Source organism: Chiloscyllium plagiosum, unplaced genomic scaffold, assembly GCF_037043375.1.
Source record: "Chiloscyllium plagiosum isolate Xiang-an unplaced genomic scaffold, Cpla_swu_hap1 HiC_scaffold_3, whole genome shotgun sequence".
NCBI classification, from domain to species: domain Eukaryota; kingdom Metazoa; phylum Chordata; class Chondrichthyes; order Orectolobiformes; family Hemiscylliidae; genus Chiloscyllium; species Chiloscyllium plagiosum.
The window spans coordinates 7886888-7892894 of NW_028270141.1; positions in this window are offsets into that span (position 1 = coordinate 7886888).

Consider the following 6007-nt stretch of genomic DNA (forward strand, 5'->3'; position numbering starts at 1 on the left):
TGGGGGTAAAGGTGATACGTTGGAGGAGAGGGTGGAGCGGTTGGTTGGAAGGAAGATAGACAGATGGGATGGGTCTTGAGGCCGGTGCTGAGCTGGAAGGTTGGAACTGGGGTAAGGTGACGGGGAGGGGAAATGAGGAAACTGGTGAAATCCACATTGATGCCCTGGGGTTGGAGGATCCTGAGGCAGAAGATGAGGCGTTCTTCCTCCAGGCATTGGGTGATAAGGGTGTGGCGATGGAGGAGGCCCAGGAACTGTATGTCCCCGGCGGAGTGGGAGGGGGAGTTGAAGTGTTTGGCCACGGGGCGGTGGGGTTGATTCGTGTGGGTGTCCCGGAGATGTTCTCTGAAGCGCTCTGCAAGTAGGCGTCCTGTCTCGCCAATGTAGAGGAGACCGCATCAGGAGTAACAGATACAGTAAAGGACATGTGTGGAAGTGCAGGTGAAACTTTGATGGATGTGGAAGGCTCCTTTGAGACCTTTGACGGAGGTGAGGGGGGCGGTGTGAGCACAGGTTTTGCAATTCCTTTGGTGGCAGAGGAAGGTGCTGGGTGGGGAGGGTGGATTGATTAATATTTGACAGATCTTGTAACAAGGCAAAAGTGAATGCTGCAGATGCTGGAGAGTCAAGAGTGTGGTGCTGGAAAAGCACAGCAGGTCAGGCAGCATCCGAGGAGCAGGAAAATTGACATTTCGGGTAAAAAAACGTCAGGAATGAGGCTGGGAGCCTCAGGTGTGGAGAGATAAATGGGAGGGGGTGGGGCTGTGTAGAAGGTAGCTGAGAGTGCAATAGGTGGATGGAGATGGGGATAAAGGTGATAGGTGCGGTGTGGACCTGATGAGGTAGTAGTGGAGGGAATAGTCTTTGTGGAAAGCAGATGGGGTGGGGAGGGAAATTTATCTCTGTATCTAGCTTGTAATAATCCATATCTGCATGGAGTAAGACAATATCCATAACAAACACAGAGAATGCTGGAGAAACTCAGCATTTTGGGCAGCAGAGTTTTGTCTCAGTCCAGTGTGATTCTTCTTCAGAACTGCCATCGACACTTAGGTGACTAAATAGCAAGTAACATTTGCACTACACAAGTATCAGGCAATGACTATCATAATGGAAACATAGTTTCTCAATGTTTCTCCTTGTTTTACTTCTTTGACTGCAAATTGCTCTCAGTGATCCTGTGACTGTGGAAATTGCTAGATACAATTTTTTAATTAAATGGAACTACCATGATCATTATATTTTGCAGTATTAATATCCTGGTAGCCATCACTGACCAGAAACATAAGTACTGTGCCTACAAGTGTAAGTGAAGACTGGATATTCTATAGCAAATGGCAATTTTTGGACTCAACAAAGCCTTTTCACAGTCAGGAATGTGATGGAATATTCTCTATTTGCCTGGCTAATTGCATCTCAAACAACACTCAAGAAGCTCAAAAATATTCATGGAGAAGAGGTCAGCATGATTGGCACTTCATCTATTACCTAAAACATCCAGCCCCCTCACTCCAATGCATGATGGCAGCAATGTGTGCCATGTACAAGTGGTATTACAGTGACTCATAAAGCTCCTCCAAGAACATCTTCCAAACCTGTGAAGTCTACCATCTACAAGGAAAGGAGCAGCAGGTGTATGACAACATTACAACCTCCAAGTCATATGTCAAACTGATTGGAAACATATTGCCTTTCTTTCACCAAGATATGGTCAAAGTCTTGGAACTTCTTGAATACATGAACTGCAGAGTTTGAACAAGTGACCTGCTCAAAGAAATTCAGGATAAATTCTAGTTTTACTTGAGGTGCTCACATTCCTGCGAATGAATGAATAGAAATTCAAAAAGTAAAAAAGTTAAATAGCAAAAGGAACATTCAGATTTATTTTTTGCAAAGGGGGAGAGGGACCACAGTGTGGAGGGTATGTCACTGATTAGTAATCCAGAGATTGTTAATTCAAATTTTTTCAAAAGTTTGAGAATGCACACTCAGTAATAAAACCTTGATAATTATCCAGGTTGTTAAACTGTCATTAAACTCAACTGACATACCTACATCTTTAGAGTAGTAATACTTAGCTGTTTGAGTGTATTTGTGACTCCAGTCCACCTTGATGTGGTTGCATTTTAACCACTCCCTGAACTTACTCAACCGCATTAGACCACTTATGCAGTAGTTCAAGAAAGTTGTTCATCTCCACCTCAGGTCAATTTGGAATGGACCTTGCCAGCGATGCTTGAATCCTGAAAATTCAATGAGATGCTCAGTTGTCTTCTATCCATTCTACAATGAGATTCAGTGGTCCAGTGCATTACGCAGGAATGCCTTCAATACAAAAATTGATTCTAACTTTTTCCTATCCATTATATTGTGCAGGACAGCCATAAAACTTTGACTTAGAATCTTTCCCCATTGCTCCAATTTTATTCAGGTTCACTAGTACACACAATTGCCTAGACCTTGGATTATAAAGCCTACAAACTTAGTGTTCTCCATATAAATAACATCAACTGGTGGAAATATTGCATAATTCTTCTCAGTGAGTAGTCATACGCAAATAATTTAATATCTTTAAGAAGTTATTGATAACTATGATCTAGTTGTTATCTTCGGTTCAGATGTTTCATATGGATCTATAAAGACAAAAAAATTAACAACAATAGTAATGGATGAATGTTCAATGTTATATTGAACATGATTCACATTATTAAATTAATTGTATTGTTGATACAATGTTATATTATTTAAGGTAGTTCAGCAGAAATGAATTTCACCATGCATCAGCTTTCAGAGTCATCCCTGGAGTGAAATATCCAAAATCTGCATCATGCATCCATCCCCACTGTCTGTTGGCTGCACTGCCCAGATAGTGGTTTTGATGGTTTTACTAAAAGTAGGTTATACGGAAACAGAGCATTGCACTGGGTCGACTGATTATTTTGATCGTACTCATTTGAACTCCTCATGGAACATTCATATGTTCATTTCTAAATCATCAGAGTTGGGACAAGGTAGATGAATATATTTCTCTGCCTTACTGCAGCTGTACAAGTGCTGGTGAGACCACATCTGGAGCACTGTGAACAGTTTTTGCCCCCTTATTTAAGGCAAAATATTGGTTCATTGGAAGCAATTCAGAGAAGGTTCACTAGAATGATTCCTGGTATGGAGGGATTACATGATAGAATTTAACACTGTAGTTATGGGCAGCTACAATCTGGATATCGACTGGGCAATGGATAGTTTTATAGATCAATACACTGTACAACCAATTAGAGGAAAGGTTTTCTTTGACTAATATTGTGTAATGAGGAGGAATAATTGACAATTTAGTTGTGTGTGGGCCCTGAGGGAGAGAGATGTACTCGTTTCTGAGACTAGGGTCCTGAATTTAAATAAAAGAAACTATGATGGAGTGAGGCACAAGCTAGCTATTACTAATTGGGGATTGTTACTTAAAGAAATAATAATAGGTAGGCATTGGAAACATTTAAAGAGCACTTGGATTAACTGCAAATAATATTATCTGTAACATAAAAATAAATTGGGAAATGTGGTCAGACCACAGCTATTAGGGGATTAAGAGATGGAAGTAAATCCAAGGAAGAGGCAGACAAATTGGTCAAAAAAAGCAGCAGAACTGAAGATTGGACACAGTTTAAGTTCCAGCAATGGCAGACAAAGAGACTGAATAAAAGGATGATAATAGAGTATGAGAATAAGTTTGCATTTCCTGAAGAAGGGCTAATGCCCGAAACATCGATTATTCTGCTCCTCGGATGCTGCCTGCCCTGCTGCTCTTTTCCAGCACCACACTTGTCAAATCTTGACTCCAGCATCTGCAGTCCTCACTTTCTCCTATGAGAATAAACTGATAACAAAAACATCTATAGGTGTGTGAAGAGGGGTATAGATAGAGTTCATGTTGGTGTCTTTTGCCTAGGATGAGAGATTTCAAGACCAGGGTGCACATTTTTAAGGTGAGAGGAGAAAGTTTTAAAAACGACATGAGGGGCAAATTATTTTACATAGAGGGTGGTTTGCATGTGGACAAACTTCCAGAGGAAGTGGTGCATGTGGGTACAATTACAACATTTAATAGATACTTGGATGGGTTCATGAACAGGAAAGGTTTGGTGAGATAAGGGCTAGGAGCAGGCAGGTGGGACTAGTTTAATTTGGGATTATGTTCAGCACAGACTGGTTGGACCGAAGGGTCTGGTTCCGTGCTGTATGGCTCTATGTCTCTATATCGCCAATGTCTATTGGACCATTCACGTTAACTTGATGGGGACAATATTCCATCCTCATTGACACTCAACACTGGAGCCCCTCAGGGGTGCGTACTCAGCCCCACTGTACTCATTGTATACCCATGATTGTGTCGCCAAATACCAGACTAATGCCATTTACAAGTTTTCTGATGACACCACCATAGTTGGTCAAATCCCAGATTGCGACAAAACAGACTACAGATGGAAGGTGGAAGACTTGGAAAAATGGTGCACCAAGAACAATCTTGCTTTCAATGCCGGCAAAACCGAGGAACTCATTATTGAGTTTCAGTGGGATATCACTCATGCCTCCCCTACACATTAACAGCACAGAGATGAAACGAGTGGAGAATGTCAAGCTCCTGGGAGTGGTCATCAACAACAAGCTTTCTTGGACTCTTCATGTGGACGCACTGGTTACAAAGGCCCAACAACATCTCTTCTTCGTCGGGCAGCTGAGAAAACTTAGCATGACGGCGAATACCCTTGACAACTTTTATAGGTGTGCCATCGAGAGCATTCTGTCTGGATGCATCACTGCTGATAAGGCAACTGTAACATTCAAGATCGGAGACAATAACAGAGAGTGGTGAACTTGTTCCGGACAATCACAAAGGCCATCCTTCCATCTATAGAATCCATCTACCATGCCCACTGTCAAGGAAAGGCCGCCAGCATACTCAAAGATCCATCCCACCCTGACAATGCTTTTCTACAACTCTACCATTGGGGAGAAAGTACAGAAGCCTGAACACACACACCAGTTGGTTTCGAAACAGTTTCTACCCTACTGTTTTTAGGATACTGAATGGACTCATAAACTCTTAGCAATCATTTGTACCTGCGTTTTGGTTTTTGTCGCTGTTTACCTATTATTTATTATCTATGCTACTTAACTCTGTGATCTGCCTGTATTGCTCACAAAACAAAGCTTTTCACTGTGCCTCGGTACATGTGACAATGAGTTCAATTCAATTCAATTGAATTGAAGAGCAACTTGTTGCTCTTTTCTATAGTCATCATATCAATAACCACAAACAATTTTATTGCATGTCTTGACAGTCCCAACTCATTCTAGTGTACAGGGTGATTTGTCAGAATCATGATCTGAATCTCTCCACCAACCATTTTTACCAGCTTCATTTCCTCCTTTCCAGGAACGTCCTTATGTGTCAAGTGGTTTAGCTTCTTGTAGTTAGAGCATTGTTTTTTCGTTGCTGTGTAGGCGTGCTTCCTTTCCTGTGGCAGCCCTCAGAGCAGTTACATGTTCTACCCCGGCTTTGATCTTTCTGCTGGCCTTCTGTAAACCATCCGTTTAATCATTGTCTTATGCTTGAAAGGGTTGGACTGATGCCGAAAATAATGCAAAATCTTGTCAGTTATCCCATCAACACCCTTCAGTTGATGATTAGCTTCAAGGAATAGAATCATAGCGTTCCTACAGCACAGATCGAGGCAATTCAGTCCATCGAGTCTGTATCAATCTTCTGAAGAACATTCCATCCAGACCCACTCCATCTCCAAAACCTCATGTTTCCCACAGCTAACCCACCTGCACATCCCTGGACACTATAGGCAATTTAGCATGGCCAATCCACCTAACCTGCACATCTTTGGACTGTGGGAGGAAACCGGAGTAACCAAAGGAAACCCATGTCAACCTGGGGAGAACGGGGAGATCCAAGATGGCGGGGATCCAGTCGGTCTGCCCAGGTAAGGTCTGCCCAAAAACC